The 18,508-nt window shown below is 44.3% G+C and overlaps 2 long non-coding RNA genes across 2 annotated transcripts in view; one reads left to right on the top strand and one right to left on the bottom strand.

The window, feature by feature from the left end:
* Nucleotides 1–18,508, top strand: part of LOC117874354 — a 37,638-nt gene that overhangs the window by 11,228 nt on the left and 7,902 nt on the right. The gene's annotated exons all lie outside the window — the stretch shown is intronic.
* LOC117874353 lies at nt 167–13,457 on the bottom strand. The gene is made up of 4 exons (XR_004644957.1): nt 12,399–13,457; nt 11,674–11,862; nt 2,964–3,075; nt 167–1,419 (listed from the first exon to the last, which is right to left on the bottom strand). It is a non-coding gene; the product is annotated as an uncharacterized LOC117874353 (long non-coding RNA).

Here is an 18,508-nt window from a genome sequence, read left to right as displayed (position 1 = left end):
GATAGAAAGTCCATCATTTCATTAATAGAAAATTATATGCACCAACCTTGTTATCTCAAATGGAGCTTCCCAAAACACTTCAGTCCAAACAAACACTGGTTTAGATAAAACAATACAAGTTTATTAACTACAGAAAATAGATTTTAAATTATTACAAGTAATGAGGCATAAAAGTCAGAATTGGTTACAAAGAAATAAAAGGCAAAATGCAAACTAAAACCTAACTTATCAACCTAAGTGAATTCAAAGCGAAAAGATTTCTCTCTCCATATGCTTACAGTTCAGCCAGGATCCCTCCCCCAGTTCAATGATGCGTTCTTTGTCTTTCAAATGTCCTTGATGCCATGGAGTAGAGATGAGGGGCGAGAGGTGATTTGGGGCCTCTGTTCCTCATTTTTATATCTTTTCCTCCTCTTTGAAAATCTCCAGCTCAAGTGACAGCCAATCTGTTTAAATGAGAACCCACAGATGTTCCATTTCCAAGACATAAATCTCTTGCTTCACCCTTCTTCCTGCCAAAGAATGGCCACTTAATCCAGTGATAGTCCATCTGATTGTGTGGACACCTGGCTGAGGTGTCAGTTTGCCTTTTGTCTCTGAGGAACTGGTCTGTACCTGCTTTTCTAAACTTGGAATATGTCTCCATAAAGTCATACACTAGAATCTTAACACTTTACATACAGTGTTGCCACACATTTTACCAGGAGAAGAATGTTCAGCAGATTATAAGTTTTCAAGTGATACCTCACCAGGCATACTTTGGGCAGAATTTATCATAGTCTTGTAAAACTGGTAAACATAAGGTCACAAACTGTCACACACTGACCTAACAGCAGCTTGTTCGACAGAAATGGACACCCTGCCCTCCCTTAGGGAAGGATCGTCAATCTCATTATTTTCCCTAAACCAGTCCTTACCCAGAACTTTATCACCAGCTTTGTGCCGCATGAAGGTTGGTCTAATGAACACAGTGGAATCAGCCTCTTAGTGCAGTGGTTTTCAGACTTACGACAATAAGGCCCCACTGAGCTAAGGGCCCACCAGCCTATGTGCTAGAGATAGTGTTCAAGTACATCAGCTACTGGCGAATGACTAGACTACTAAAGTATCCACCGTTATACTTTGTATACAAAGAGTGCCTTGGACTGACATTTGTGAGAGTCCTGTGAGTCCAGACAAGGGAACAGGGACTCTGGGGAACAGGCTTGTGGGAAAAGGGCTCAAGAGAGCCTGTTCTCTCCGTAAATCCTGTTCTCAGGGAAATGCCCGTCTACACCTTTCAGCAAGGAGACGCAGAGGCACACAGTCGTCTTCTTCCTGCTTTCTCCCTCCAGCACCACACAGGTTGGCAGTCATTGGGGGAGCACTGAGAGTGCAGGAGTCTTTGTGTTCTCTGTGCCAGGAGATGTTCCTGCAGCCCTGCTGAGTGGATGAGAGACACTTTAGTTGGAGCTGGAACAAACATATGGAGAATCTAACTGAAAATCCCATGCAGTCATTGCATTAACTTGTTTTCAAGGTTGTAAATAAAAAGGTAATGCAAGCATTCCGGGTCCCACCTGGGTGTTATACAGGCCCCAAGTGGTAAAGAAGCCTGTCTTAGACTTCCATGAATGGGTTTAATATTTTATGTATTTCATGAGAAATGCTTCTGGCCAGATATCTTATAATGTTCATCCTTCAAAACATCCTTTCTTGTGCAACTGTGATTGGATCAGACCCCACATTATGGAAGATAAAGTGACACAGGGAAGTGCCACTATAGCAAGGTTTTCTCTCATATGCTCCAAGTAGAAAATGGTGAGGTGAGTTAACAAAACACAAGCACTTGGCTGACTCCATGTGAAGTCCCTGTGATTCTTTTTGTGCAGCTTTCCTTTGCTGTCCAGCAACTTCTCTCTCTTCTTGTGTTTGGCCATACTAGACTTCTGCCAGCTAAAAGTGGTGGGACTAACACCTAAAAATAGCCGTTGGCCCCAAATTTAGGCTTTGTTAAAAAAAAAAAAAATGAACACACACATACAAGCAGATAGGGGAGCAGAAGCAGGTGGAGATACGCAACTAATGTGAAAAGTTTTGCGGGGGTTTTAAGCTTTCTACTACAGTGTTGGAAAAAACAAAGTTATGGCACCGGGCTGGTACAGGAGAGCTAAAAAATGAAACTTTAACTACCGTGATTCAATCATCCTCATCAGGTGAAAAACAAGAAATAAAGAATGAATGAAAACATCAGCACCTTAGTCAGCTTTTATTCTGTCCTTACCCAGGCAAAACTCCTGTTTGTTTCATGGAAGTTGTGGATGAGTATGAGCCAAGTAAGGATGTCAGGATTTGGCATAAAGAGCATAAGCAGTTTAGAAAAGTAAATTAATGTTTTTAAATGCCATCAGTTTTTATCATCTAGGCCCTGATCTTGCATTCAGGTCCACACAGCTGGACCCTTTTGCCTGTACAGAGCCCCACTTGACTTCAGTGGAGCTCTGTGTATGGACCCTTGAGCCCATGCATGGAACCAATTGCAGACAGGATGGCTCCAGGCACCAGTGTAGCAAGCAGGTGCCTGGGGCAGCCAATGAAGAGGGGGGGGCAGCACGTCTGGCCGTTCGGCGGCAATTTGGCGGTGAGGCCATCATTCCCTCTCGGAGCGAAGGACCTACCGCGGAATTGCCGCCGATAGCAGCTTTTTCTTTTTTTTTTGGTGCTTGGGGCGGCAAAACGCTAGAGCCGGCCCTGATTGCAGAGTCAGGGCCCAATGAGTGTTATTTATTAGTAACACAGGTAAGGATTATTTAAGTGATTTTTAAAAGACACACACAAAAAAGAGCTGGTCTGCTTTTCAGAGCTTTCACTTGAGATGCAACATGCAAGCTCCTCATTATCACTAATGTCATCACATTAAGGTTCTTCTCCTGCAGACATTGACACACTTCAGTGGGACTTCTCATATGAAGAAAGTTACTCACATACTTAGGTGTTTGCAAGATCAAAGCCTTAAAGTCTGAGGGAGGCTTTCTGAAGAGTCCCATCTCCTCAATTAGCAGAGATCCCTCACAGGCTTTTATGAAATAGTTGAACCTGTTATGTTCATGGCAGACACACAGAGTTACAAACAGAACAAAACATGCTTCCTGAAAGGCTTTAAGGTAAACTACTTTATTTCTAAGAATACAGAACTCTAACACACAATTGCCAAAGAGAGAGAGAGAGAGAGAGAGAGAGTGTAGTTTTCTATCTAAGGCACAACTCACTCCATCTTGCTCCAGAGTTTACAGATTGATGGCTGAAGATGCAAATCACATGCTTCTCTACAGCATGCCATCATGACCAGGAAAGCCCTTAAACTGGTAGCTTTAATAGTTTTCAATACACCACAGAGCCATATTTTCATACAAAGATTGTCTAGTGATCAAACTCCTCTCCCATTTGCAATCTCATAACAGTACAATTTTCAAAAAGGTGCTTATGTGGCTTAGGAATCCATTTTCAAAAGTGACTTAAGCACTTAGGTCAACGTACAAGTGAATGGGACTTTGATTCCTCTGTCACTTTTGAAAATGGGACTTGGGTTCATAAGTCACTGACACTTTTTAAAGTTTTACCCAATATCACTGTTGTACATACAGCATTTGCTAACATGAAAAAATAATGTTACCAGTGTACACAATTTGTTTTTAACTTCCTTTGAAAACAGTTTAGCAACCAGGAATAAGAGGGAGAGCCAGCACCCTGTGTCCAGCTAGTTTTTTGCAAACCACCAGCAAGTGCTCCACACATCATCACATGGACCACAGTTTCAGAAACTCTGGCATAAAGGAGAGAAGCTAGTCCTTCCATAAATGATGCTTGAAACTAAGAGTTTACATCCCCGGGGCCATCCAGGAAAATTAATCCAAATTAACTAAAGATGTGAATTTGCACCAGATTAGTTAAACCACATTAAATCCCAGTGTGCACACCCTCCTTCAGAATTAACATAGCCTTGAATTTAAAATAAACCCGATTAAGGCCATGTTAATTCCAAATGAGGGTGTTCACACAGGAATTTAATGTGGTTTAACTAATCTGGTGCAAATTCACACCCTTAGTTAATTCAGATTAATTTTTCTGGATGTCCCCATCTAGACAAGCCCTAACATCCCATTATACATTTTAAAGTGCCAGCCCTGACACATACGTTAGTGGATCTGAAAATTCATATGTCCCAGCTCATCATAGGGTAGAATTTTTCTGTCTTGCATCTGAAGTGAGGTTCTTACCCACGAAAGCTTATGCTCCCAGTACTTCTGTTAGTCTCAAAGGTGCCACAGGACCCTCTGTCAAATACAGTAACTCCTCATTTAACATTGTCCCACTTAACGTTGTTTCAATGTTACGTCCCTGCTCAATTAGGGAACATGCTCATTTAAAGTTGTGCAATGCTCCCTTATAATGTCGTTTGGCTGCCTGCTTGTAAGATTCTGTGGAAGAGCAGTGACTTTACAAGGGAGCATTGCACAAGTTCCGCTTCTCCGCCTCCTCCCCCTCCCTCCCAGTGCTTCCACCACCACCAAACAGCTGTTTGGTGGCGCTCAGGACTTTCTGGGAGGGAGGGGGAGGAGCGGAGATGCAGGGCTTCCCCGCTCCTGCCCCTCCCTCCCAGAAAGTCCTAAGCATGAAGTGCTGGGAGGGAGGGAGAGGAGCAGGGAAGCCCCACATCTCCATTCCTCCCAGAAAATCCTAAGCACCGCTAAACAGCTGTTTGGCGGTGCTTAGGACTTTGGGCGGGGGGGGGGGGGGGGGGGTGGCGTGCTCCGGAGAGGAGGTGGGCCTGGAGTGGAGCAGGGACAGGAAGAGGCGGGCCTGGAGCATTCCTGGCAATATCTGAGCCTGTTCTCCGGGGAAGCTGCCGCTGCTGCTGCAAAGGTGCTTACTAGCGTCCTTGCCTTCAGCGGGCTGTGCCTGTGTGGGGTAAGCCAGGGGCACTTCCCAACCACAGTACAGTATAATGCCTTTTGTCTGCCCCCCCCAAATTTCCTTGGAACCTAACCCCCTGCATTTACATTAAATCTTATGGGACAATTGGATTCGTTTAACATTGTTTCACTTAAAGTTGCATTTTTCAGGAACATAACTACGACGTTAAGTGAGGAGTTACTGAATACAGTCCACTCATTTGCTGATCCTCTCCATCCACCTGTTCCAGGGAAAGGCATAAGTGGGCAATAGCCCAATTTATTCCTGTGTGTCTGGATCCCAGGTCTGGGTATCCCAAGCAGGAGTAAACAGTTCTTACTCCCTGGCGTGGGGGTAAAGTCTAAGTCACACTTTAGCCGTTTGTGCATTTGGCAGCACTTTGTGCATAGGATTTTGTCACAAATCCTGCCTGCCATATTTGAGGGCAGATTGCTACTGCTTTATCTGACTTGCCAAGGTAGGGAGACATTTGCTTTTAAATTCCGGAAGCCGTCTGAAATTAACAATGCATCAGAGCTTGGAGAATTGAAGCCATCTGTTAGGAACTCTTTCATCATAACATATCATCATTACAAGGCTAAGTGAGCTATTGCATTGCATAATTAAGTCTTAATTGTGGGGTTAATTTCTGCAGATACTACTCCAAACTCTTACCTTTCAAAATGATAGTAACAGGCCACAATGCTCTATTCCTACCTTAGGGAACATATGGCTTTACAAAAACCTCCTATAATGTACCTTTCTAGCACCCTCTTGAGGAGAGGGTAGGCACTGCTCTTGACTTGGGGTTGAGGGCATCCATATGCTGCCACTACCCATAAAAAGGAGAGTCCTGGGCCTTCAGGAAGCCACACAAGAAAGAAAAAAAAAATACCAGCCCTCCTCCTTTCTGAGAGGGCCTGGGCAGACAAGGCTCTCAAGCTATATCACCAGTCAGCAACACCTTCTTCCAGGAGCTGGGAACTAGAGAGCTCTCAGTTGCAGTTTGCTTCTTCAGAGTGCTACCCTGCACTGAGCAGGGATCCTCCTGCCTAAGAACCTGTCCACCTCCAAGTTCAACAAGCTGGGCTGGAGCTGATTGTTCTCCTTTAATGCCTTCCTGATGTGGCTGGGGATCTGCCCCACCACAGCGTAGCTCAATTCAGAACTCTCTAGCCCAATACACTTGTCTTCTGAAAAATAAAAAGCATCAACAACCAAGCAAGATACACACAGTGATCATATTGACCCTCCAGGAATCCACTTGCTGGAAGGCTGCTTTATTCAGAATGCCTGGAGGATTCGTCTCAGGATTTGAAGGCTATAGGCCTGGTTCACCAGTCCGTTATACCAGGGGTGGGCAAACTTTTTGGCCTGAGGGCCACGTATGGGTATGGAATTTGTATGGTGGGCCATGAATGCTCATGAAATTGGGGGTTGGGTTGCAGGAGGGCAGGAGGGCTCCAGTTAGAGGTGCGGGCTCTGGGGTGGGGTTAGGGATGAGGGGTTTGGGGTTCAGGAGGGTGCTCTGGGCTGGGACTGAGGGGCTCGGAGGGCGGGAGGGAGATCAGGGGACAGGCTCCGGGCAGCGCTTATCTCAAGCAGCTTCCAGAAACTGTGGCATTCCCCCCTCCGGCTCCTACCCAGAGGTGCAGCCAGGCAGCTCTGCACACTGCCCTGTCTGCAGGTGCTGCCCCTGCGGCTCCCATTGGCTGTGGTTCCTGGTCAATGGGAGCTGCGGGGGTGGCACTTGGGACAGGGGCAGCGTGCGGAGTCCCCTGGCTGCCCATGCGTTAGAGCTGTAGAGGGGACATGCCGCTGCTTCTAGGAGCCATGCAGAGGGGGGCAAGACCCTGACCCCGCTCCCCGGCTGGAGCGCCAGAGCCGGGCAAGCCCCGGATCCCACTTCCCAGCAGGAGCTCGAGGGCTGGATTAAAACGTCTGGAGAGCCAGATGTGGCCCCCCTGACTATAGTTTGCCCACTCCTGCGTTATACCCATTGAAATCAGTGGTGTCTTACTTGTGTAATGAAGCAGTGAATCGGGCCTTGCATCTCAGGGTCCATAATAACAATGGCCAATGGAAAATCCTTCAGCAAGCCAGATTCTGACATCTCACCTGCATGACATATGTTACATGTTTTCTTTTGAAATTTCTCTAACCCGTGACTGCTGGTGGGAGAGCTAGCAGCATCTGTGTCCTTATTTGTCTGGCTAATACCATGCTGTATGCTAGGCCTCTGCAAGGATCAGTTCCAAATCCATCAGGAAACCTCTGTGGTAAAAGCAATGCAGAAGAGTTTGGGTTTTATAATAAACCACAGAAGCCTTCCTCACTTTGCAGGCAATATAATCCATTTTTTTTAAAAGGCATCTGCTCTCAGGAATGGATCGAGATGTTTATCAGGAAATATTTAAAAGGAGATATGATTGGTGGGAAAGGGATATCTTGTCAATTGGGGGTTCTCAGCCAGCTTAGTCTCTGATGTTTTTTCCAGTCCCAAAAATCCTTCCAGCCCCCATGTGTTACCATGTGTAAGACACTGGCAAGAAAACTGAGATTTGGTGAGAGAATCATTATTCTCTCACCAAAGAGATGAACTTTTTTAGTAGTTTATAGATCAGAATTTGGTTTTTGCCTCCTTTCATACCGAAGATATTGCAAAGCACTTTACAGATCAATGCATTAGAGTGGTTCAATTATCTCCAGTAAATGGAAGCTTAGAATAGAAAAGTGGCTTTTGTACATGATGAAAGAATCTGACACCAGTATTTCAAGATGGGAAATCAGGTGTGCGGGATGGTGAGGGAGCATTTGTGGATTTCACTTGTACATCAAGTGTCTGAAACTCACTTGAAGATTTCATATGGTTATTTAAAATATATATTGCGTTTGTGATGGGCTCCATTTACAGACATTTCCTATAGATTGGAGGTGATTAGATCTAGGGGTTTGATCCAATATTGAGTAAAACCAAAAGACTGGGTTACATAAAAGATGTTTCCCCGATGTGGGGAAATGTAAAATATGCAGTTAGAATTAAAGGAATGACTAAAAATATATAGCACTATATGTAAGAAATTATTTATATGTATGCAAACACAGCTTATAACAATCTAATACATGATCATGTAAACATTCCAACCTTGTCCTGTCCATGGAGACTAGGACAGGACAAGGTTGACTTTTAGGAGCCAAGTTCTTAACTCAGTTACACCCATGCAAATCTGAAGTAAATCTATCAACTTCACTTCAGTGGTGTTACTCCAGAAGTATCTGAGATCAGAATCTGGCCAAAGATTGCTGAAGAGAGTAAAAGAAAGAGTTCATAGGAACATATTATGTCTCTGCCCCCAGCATTATAAACATTGTTGAAAGAATATTGAAACAAACACCAGCTATGTGTACAGCAGAGGAAATTGTACTTAGGATATACTTTGTAAAAACAATTTTAAAAAGGAACCTGGTACAGACCATATCCCCTTTTAAAAGAGGAAAATAACGGAATAGAATTTTCTATGTTCCCAGCACACGCAAATCAGTTCTCATATGTATGGCACATAGGGCCTGATCTAAAACCTATTAAAAGATTCCCACTGACTTCACTGGGCTTTGGATCAGGCTCACAGTGATAATAGGGAAAACGATCTATGCATTTCCGGTTAAATCTCAGGAATCTTATTCAGCATGGTCTTCTCTTTTGGAATATACAGCTGAACAGTCAAGGAGAAAACATACATACAGGCAATACAGTATAAAATGGAACAGTAAAAGACTCTAAATGTCAAAAAAGGTGACAAAGGGAAGTCCCTTGAGAACGTTGTTTGGTGGGATTTGTCCTCAGGATTTGTTGTTCTTTTTTGTTCTGTATATTTCTGTATTTATTTATTATGACTGAAAATGTACTAGCCGTACCTTATTCCAGACATGTGACCCAAAAGGAAAAAGTAAATTCGCAAATAATAGAAATGGTGACTACCTGATGCATAGCTGTACATTATGCTTTTGGGCATGCAGATGCCTTATATTTGTTACTCTTATGAGTGCAGTGTAAGCCAACAATAAAAATATACTTTAATAAGCTCATGATAAATACTATTGCGTATTCTGTATTTCTCTTGCTTGCATGGTCCTTACACTGAGATCACTTTTCATTACGTTTCAGCAATTAGAAGGCTCAGGGGATTGGTAATGGGCTCTAAAGCCTTTCACCTCTAGGAAAAAGATTCTAACCTGGCTTAAATAAAAAGTAGATGGAAGCTGTTACTAGTTGGTGGTTTGTGTGAAATAGGCTGATGGCCACAGACCAGTTCCTAGCACCCAGGTGTACATGTCACAGTGTGCACCATCACTATTGGCATTAATTAGTAGCATTATAGGCAGTCTGAGCAGGGAGGCCAGTGACTGAACTAGTCTCTTGCTCCTAGAGTGCTCCCTTCAGAGTAGGACTGAGGCACATTGGCGAAGGAGAGGGGAAGTCTGGACTGCCACAGCATATTCTGAACTTCAACCTCCAAGGCTGTCAGGCCAGCATCTTTAACCAGCATTAAATTCAGTCATTTCCATTTCTTAAAAAGGAGGGGGGAAACCAGCATGGCGCATATGAGGGGTTATAATCAAAACTCAGGCAAAAGAGGTTTCAGCCTCATGTGTTTGCACTCCACCGTTACAAGTTTTCAGGGCTCTTGGTGCTTCTGCTAATGAAGTAACTCTACCTGCAACACACTGTCCAGTTAGTAAGGGTATATTTTAGGGTTAGCCAAAATGCTAAAACAAATGCAATGTGCGGCACCTAACCAATGCCAGTCAGTGGTTAGCTCCTCAAAATGGATAGTTTTCAACAGCAACCTGGATGTCTGGAAATAGATCCCTTTGCACTCACTATGGGCTCAGTCATGGTTTTGCCATGAGCCCTGAGCAAGTGGTAGCACATTGTTGTAGTGACCGGAGCAGATCAGAAGGCAGACTGTGATTCAGTTTTCTTCAAGGTCCCCCTTGCTTCTAGGAGGAAGAAGTCTGCACCAGGTTTATACCTGGTCTGTACTGGTGCGGCATACTTCCCCCAGAGTACCAGTATAGCTACATTAGCTAACACTTTCTGGGGGAGAGAGAGCTCAGTGGTTTGAGAATTGGCCTGCTAAACCCAGGGTTGTGAGTTCAATCCTTGAGGGGGCCACTTAGGGATCTGGGGCAAAATCAGTACTTGATCCTGCTAGCGAAGGCAGCGGGCTGGACTCAATGACCTTTCAGGGTCTTTTCCAGATCTATGAGATAGGTATATCACGCACCCCATCCTGTCCTCTCTCTTCCAATTGAACATTGGGGGAATGCAGCAGCCCCACAGAAGCTGCTTTACTCCCTATCCTGCTACCTGCAATCTGGATAGCTAGCACAACAGAGTAAGGGGTTGCTTTATAGCTCCTTAACTCCTTCCTGTGGTCACACATGCCAAGCCACAATCTAGTTCAGTGATTGCCAGGAAAAGCAATTCCATAGTGAGGACCAGATCCAGCTGGGATGATAAAAGTTTCCTTTATATAGCTAGAAGTGCCTCACTTCTGCCATTTTCCATGGCTCATGATTCACATCATCACTAGGCTATACTGTCAGGAAGACAGGACGACAGTGGTAGTGATGTCAATAACTCATAAATCCCTCAATTACCCACAGGGAAGATGACGGTTTGTGATTTGGTCAGACTGTGTGTGCCCTGCTTACAGTGAGCTTGCCTGTTCTTCCCAAGGATGAGAAATGCATATGTCTGATATTATTTACTCACTACCTTGAACAAATTGGTTTATGAAGCCACATTAGATGCTTCCCTGATTGGAATAAACTGTTTTATGAGAGCCAGTGCTAGCAAAGCAATTGGAACAAACTTCAGAATCTGTGATATTCTTAAAGTGATAGCAGATTTCTCTAATTATGGGGCCTCCAATTCATGTCCTGGTGTGCAAACGATGGCTAACGTGCATCCATGCATGTTAATCGGACAGCTGTGAGAGTGTAAAATGTGATGGGTATTAATTGGTATAAAATCAACAAGGGGAAAAACTGTTGTCTCTATTGGCACATGAGTCCTGATTTGCAGAACGTTTCCACATAACAAAGGCCGCCTACGAACCATTCCTTAGGGTGACAGACGCCCCTCCCCCAGCCCTGACCCCCCCCCCCAACCCAGGCCTGCTGCGGCCGGGGGAGAGGTGCCTTTCCCCCCCCAGCCCAGGTGCTGCTGGGGGTAGTCCTCTCTCCCCACTGTAGCCCCGGGGAGCCTCACTGCACCCCAACCCCCTGACTCCCAGTCCCACCCCATAGTCTGCACCCCCAGCCAGAGCCCTCACTCCCCCACACACCCAAACCCTCTGCCCCACCCGTGAGCCATTCATCCCCGGCACCACCCCAGAGCCCGCACCTCCATCTGGAGCCCTCACCCCCCTGCACCCCAACCCTCTGTCCCACACTCTGAACTCCTTGGCCCCACCACGCCACATGAATTTTGTTATGTCCACCAATATGGAGGTGATGTGTCACATATCACCTCCATATTGGTACATAGAACAAAATTCATTCTGCACATGGGTGGGAAAAATTAGAGGGAACACTGCCCCTGGGCCTAAATAATCACTGCCATAAGCAGTGGAATCAAAGGAGCAGTGCTGACCTAATACAGCAGTGAATTTGTCCCCATTATTTTAGGTAGGAAAATCACAATGTATCACAAATCACAGTATTTTCACAAACCTTGTCAGCACTTGCAACTTAATAAAGGAAAGAATCAGGGTCAGTTCCATCCCTCACTCTCCACATGTTTTTCAGTATAAGGAGATGGTATTACTTCTGTATACGACACGAATGAGACTATTACTGGAATACTGTGTCCAGTTCTGGTGTCCACATTTCAAAAAGGATGTTGCAAAATTGGAAAGGGTTCTGAAAAGACAAAAATGATTTTGAGGTCTGGAAAGCATGCCTTACTGTGAGAGGCTTAAGCAGCTCAATCTATTTCATTTATCTAAGAGAAGGTAAAGAGGTGACTTGCTTCAGTCTACAAGTATCTATAGAGGGAAGACATTTCTGATAGTAGAAGTCTCTTTAATCTATCACAAAAAGGCCTAATGAGATCCAGTGTTGGGAAGCTGAAGCTAAATAAATTCAGACTAGAAATAAGGTACAACTTTTTAATAGTGAGGTAATTAACCATTAGAACAACCTAGTTAGGGATGTGGTAGATGCTCCATCATCTGAAGTCTTTAAATCAAAACTGGATGTCTTTCTAAAAGATACACTATAGCTCAAACAGAAGTTACGAAGTTGATGCAGAAATTACTGGATGAGGTTGTATGGCCTATGTTATGCAGGAGTCCAGACTAGATGATCATAATGTTTTTTTCTCGCCTTAAAATCTATGAAACACCTTCATAGTCACTCAGTCTAGAGTCCCAGGAACCATAGATTCACGTCCTTACCGGGTTGACTCAGCCCTTTATATTCTCCAAGTAGATCGATGGAATTCCAAGGTGTTCACTGTACATGGATCACTGGATGGTGCTTTCAAAGCTGAGGTCCTCTTTGCTCTGTGTGAATATTGACATATTCTGATGCATAATTCTAATGGTGCACCAGATTCTCTCTTAGTCACAGGACTGCAATGTTTCTTTAACTTCTGCAGCTGTGGCATTGTCCTCCATAATAATCTCATGGAATTTTTGGGATACATTAATAGTTTATCACCTCATTGCTATCAACTAACCTCATATGAGGAGAGGTCAACAGTACAGCCTGTGTAGGATACTTCTGCAGGACTTATGCTGATGGATGGCCAGAAGAGGCTGCAAATGTTTGGCAGCCAGTTTGGAGGCACAGAGCTCCGTGGGGATGGCCCTTGAAGTATCTTACTGATGATCAAACAGGTGTCAAGATAAATCCTTTATCATGAACAGGAGCTATGCACAGAAATGAGTTAACAAAACTTACTACTCCTCTGTGTAGCTGCAGCCTGCAACTGTCCTGTCCTGGGCTTCTTTGTTTCTGCCTCAGCAGGAAATGTGTCACCTGAAACCAGAGTTTGCACCTGGAGTGTTCAGGAAATTTGGCATCTCTATACTCCCTGGAGGGCTTACTCTATGTTACAACTTCCCTTTTCTAGATCCCTTTCTAAATTTCCTGACTAAACTAAAAAAAAACCACTATTAAATTAAACTAATAAACTATTACAAATACAATAACTGACTTAACAACCCTTCACATTGCTCAAATACAACCATAATACATCTCAATCAGTCTCTTAGGGCATTTCAGCAATTTTCCTGATCTGCTATATTGCAAACCCTCTGGATTGTCTGTAACAGACTTTTTAATCTCATGGTCAATAACAGGGTCAATTTGTGAATTATTTTCAACTTGTATGTCTGCTTACGCTTTGCTTGTGTTGGCCAAGTTGTCGGGTATATTGAGCAAATGCTTACCATTTAGTCTGGAAAAGAGAAGACTGAGAGGGGACATGATAACAGTTATTAAGTACATAAAAGGTTGTTACAAGGAGGAGGGAGAGAAATTGTTCTTCTTAACCTCTGAGGATAGGACAAGAAGCAATGGGTGTAAATTGCAGCAAGGGAAATTTAGGTTGGACATTAGGAAAAACTTCCTAACTGTCAGGGTGGTTAAGCACTGGAATAAATTGCGTAGGGAGGTTCTGGAATCTCCATCATTGGAGATTTTTAAGAGCAAGTTAGACAATCACCTGTCAGGGATGGTCTAGATAATACTTAGTCCTGCCATGAGTGCAGTAGACTAGACTAGACTAGATGACCTCTCACAGTCCCTTCCAGTCCTATGATTCCTTCAAACGATTCCACCTTTATCTGTGATCACTGAGTCTGAGCGAGGTTACTCTTAAAAAATGAAGGGTTTGAAGATCCCATTATGGCATTTTCAGTAAGTCTAATGGTTGACCCCAGCATCTTCAGTCCAAGTTTCCTCTCCTGCACTGTTGGGCATAGGTTGATTGCCAGCCTCCCCCCCAGAGGTGGCTGTGCTTCCATTGTGCTGTATTGTAAGCAGATTCCTGTGCACTAGATAAATACAAATTTGACCCTTTACTGGGGTTTGCCTTTATTAATCAAGAATTCAACAATAAGATAACAAAGTTTAGCTCTAATCTTCTCTTCCACACTTGGCTGCTCATAGAGTACCTTGCTCAGAATTGCTCTGCCCACACCCTAGATCCTCTCCGCCCCCACAAGTCATGCCCACTTACCATATATCCAAGTGGAGTAATCAAGCCACTGCTTCAGTGAGTAAGCAGAACCCATTTATCCTTTTGAACATCTGCTACCAAAGTGCAATGTATCAGGCAAACACTGTCAGCCTGTTACACAACCCACATCGGGGAGTGGGCACACAGTGAGTTGTAGCCTACAAAGTCTCCTGTCAGGTGCAGGAGTTTGATCCCACTCACAGAAGCTGAAGGTTCCAACCTTCAAATGTACAGAGCCCCGAGAACCATACATACCCCAGGAGACTAATGGAAGCTCTTTTGCCAACCAACCCCTCACTTGTACTACCCTGCACAGCACAGATTCTGCAGGAGCCTGACTCCCCAAGAGCTGGTTAGTCTCAGAATCCCCCTCAACCCATTTATTAGCTTGGTGGGTGCAGGAGAGTTACAAACCCCAGAGGGCACAAACGGTAGACTTCAATAATGGATCCTTCTTAGGCCCATATGCTCGGCTGTGAGATCTGGCAGAGCTTGGCCAAGCTCCTAGCTTGCACCCTCCTGCCCCTAGCTTTTGCCCTCCCCACTACCTCCAAATATGTAGATCTTATACCCCCTGGATTCACCAAAAGAAGAGGTCTATGGGGTTAGGGAAAGGAAACAATCCTGATGCCTACCTACACCCCAGCCACAAACCATGAGTACAGAATCATCTCTGCTCAAGGTGAGCGTGGGGGTGGTCGTCATTTGTACATCACTTTCACGTCCAAAGCATGAAGGGTGTTCTAGCAATGCAATATATAAAAATTATTTACTGTAAACTGGGCCTACTTCATCCTTGGTCTAATTCCACTGTCTTCAGTGGAGTTACACCAAGATTAAACTATCCCACAAAACCATAGAAATCTTTTGTCACTAATTATCCAACTATTAATCTAATGAAACCTGCTTCAAAGCTCTGCATGAAGAACTCCTCACATCACTTAGTCAAGAGCCCTGTAACTGCGTCATAGCTTGGATCTTTATTTTAATTTACAGCTGAAAGATTCTGATAAGAAGAAAAGGAAACAAGCTTACAAATAAACAATGATACATACAGGGTGGGGCCACATCCAGCTAAAAATGGAGACTTTCCTCTTTGGAAACTGTCTAGTAATATTTCAATTCTGTTTTTTCAAGGCAGGGATGTATTCGTACATTGTGTTTTTAAATTCCACTTCAACAACGACTGCAGTCAGATCCTCAGCCCAATTCAGAGAAGTGTATGACAAGAACGGTTCCCTCCATGTCAACTCCCCTAGCTGCTGTCAGAGAATAAGCTGTTTTTCATAAAAATAAAAAAGTCAGAAAAATTCTTTCCTTTGTCTTACATACACTTTAGTGACAACTGGCAATGCCACTAAGGGTCTGTCTGGTCCAATATAAACCCCTATTTTAAGAGGTTTATAACAGCTATTTAAAAATCCCACTCTTGTCTGAATCTTGGCATATTTTCAGTGGGTTTTTTTTCTTCCAGAAATTAAAAAAGAATCAGTCTTCTCTTACAGATATGAGAGATTAGCTCACAATGGCGTTCTTCGATAGATGGGAGGGGGAGGACTATAAAAAGCTGAGACAGTTCACTTTGAAAAGTAGTCACATAGCAACCACTCAAAAAATATAAATTTCCTAAGGCTATTTACATGCTATTCCTACTCAATCCTGTCTCATGCCAAATTCTCCTTGGCTTCATTGGAAGTTGTCTGCATGGCATGATTGTTGATCAGCATTCGTAGCTCCTGTGCACATTAAGGGCTAGCATATATTGGGGGGCATTTAGAGGCATAGAGAGCTCTGGGAGGCACAATGACATCTGGAGCGCACCAAAGGGCAGAGAAAGCGCACCGCCCTGTTGGATGCTAACAGTGTAGAACAAGGACAAGGTCATGGTCCTCTTTCTTCTCCCGTATTTCCTATCCACTTTAGGGTGGCTAATGCCCAGAGGACACTATTATAACACACTAGGCAAAAGTATGTCACATTTTCCTCTTGTAGCTAGTCCACATAGAGAGCAACAGACCACTGCTGCCTCCTAATAGCTGTTACTCCCTTAGCTCTTTTGGTTGAGGCCTGTGCTTTTGGTGCAGAAGGTCATGCTTGTGACCCATGGGGTGTGTCATTATACTAGTAGGGAGCTATCTTTGTGAAGGGGAGAAACAATGGGAAGGCAATCTTCTTGAGCCCTCCCACACTTGTCTGCTCTCACAGGGGTCAGATGTAACTGTGCACAGAGCACCCATTCCAAAATTAGTATTTATGTGTGCATAAAGACTGCGGTGTTTGAAAGAATGCCTAGATACCTATTAGCACAATAAACCTCAGTGCTCCTCTCCAAACAAATACAGGACTGGTTTGTGTTATTTTCCATTATCTAAATATGTATTTTCATTAATTTCATACTTTGTATGAAATCCCCACCGCAGCGGGATACAAAAGACCCCTGGGGAATGTCAGGAGACGAAATGCTGTCTTTTTCCCTGATATGAGCAATGTTTTGAAAACTCTAAATCTCTGAACTTCTTGGAAGAAGCTGTTTTCTGAAATAATTGCATTCCTGAAAAAGGGTCACATCTTCCTCAAGCCACAGCATCTGCAACTGGGTCTGCACTGCTCGCTTTCATGCAGATTGTTTCCTGGAGCCTGCCACAGGGTATTTATACTAGAATGAATGGGACCCTATCAATATAAAAGAATCCTAGAATATTAGGGTTGGAAGAGACCTCAGGAGGTCATCTAGTCCAACCCCCTGCTCAAAGCAGGACCAAAACCAACTAAATCATCCCAGCCAGGGCTTTGTCCACCACCTCCCTAGGTAACCCATTCCAGTGCTTCACCACCCTCCTAGTGAAATAGTGTTTCCTAATATCCAACCTAGACCTCCCCCACTGCAACTTGAGACCATTACTCCTTGTTCTGTCATCTGCCACCACTGAGAACAGCCTAGTTCCATCTTCTCTGGAACCCCCACTTCAGGTAGTTGAAGGCTGTTATCAAATCCCCCCCACTCTTCTCTTCTGCAGACTAAATAACTCCAGTTCCCTCAGCCTCTCCTCATAAATCATGAGTCCCAGCCCCTAATCATTTTCGTTGCCCTTCGCTGGACTCTCTCCAATTTGTCCACATCCTTTCTGTAGTGGGGGGACCAAAACTGGATGCAATACTCCAGATGTGGCCTCACCAGTGCCGAATAGAGGGAAATAATCACTTCCCTCCATCTGCTGGCAATGCTCCTACTAATTCAGCCCAATATGCTGTTGGCCTTGCACTGTAGTTTTCCAACAAAAATAATTTCCTGAGCTTGTTATCATAATTAAAGTTTCCATATCTCTAATTTTTAAAAATTCACACTAACACTTTGGGGGATTATATTAGTAATCCCCCCCCCCACCAAATCATAGAATCATAGAATCATAGAATATCAGAGTTGGAAGGGACCTCAAGAGGTCATCTAGTCCAACCCCCTGCTCAAAGCAGGACCAATTCCCAGCTAAATCATCCCAGCCAGGGCTTTGTCAAGCCGGGCCTTAAAAACCTCCAAGGAAGGAGACTCCACCACCTCCCTAGGTAACGCATTCCAGTGTTTCACCACCCTCCTAGTGAAATAGTTTTTCCTGATATCCAACCTGGACCTCCCCCACTGCAACTTGAGACCATTGCTCCTTGTTCTGTCATCTGCCACCACTGAGAACAGCCGAGCTCCATCCTCTTTGGAACCCCCCTTCAGGTAGTTGAAGGCTGCTATCAAATCCCCCCTCATTCTTCTCTTCTGGAGACTAAACAATCCCAGTTCTCTCAGCCTCTCCTCATAAGTCATGTGCTCCAGACCCCTAATCATTTTTGTTGCCCTCCGCTGGACTCTCTCCAATTTTTCCACATCCTTCTTGTAGTGTGGGGCCCAAAACTGGACACAGTATTCCAGATGAGGCCTCACCAATGTCGAATAAAGGGGAACAATCACGTTCCTCGATCTGCTGGCAATGCCCCTACTTATACAGCCCAAAATGCCGTTAGCCTTCTTGGCAACAAGAGCACACTGTTGACTCATATCCAGCTTCTCGTCCACTGTGACCCCTAGGTCCTTTTCAGCAGAACTGCTACCTAGCCATTCGGTCCCTAGTCTGTAGCAGTGCATGGGATTCTTCCGTCCTAAGTGCAGGACTCTGCACTTGTCCTTGTTGAACCTCATCAGGTTTTTTTCTGCCCAATCCTCTAATTTGTCTAGGTCCCTCTGTATCCGATCCCTACCCTCTAGTGTATCTACCACGCCTCCTAGTTTAGTGTCATCTGCAAACTTGCTGAGAGTGCAGTCCACACCATCCTCCA

Source organism: Trachemys scripta, chromosome 3 (assembly GCF_013100865.1).
Source record: "Trachemys scripta elegans isolate TJP31775 chromosome 3, CAS_Tse_1.0, whole genome shotgun sequence".
In the NCBI taxonomy this organism is placed as follows: domain Eukaryota; kingdom Metazoa; phylum Chordata; order Testudines; family Emydidae; genus Trachemys; species Trachemys scripta.
Note: the sequence above shows the minus strand (reverse complement) of the source record. Positions and strands in the feature narration are given on the sequence as shown.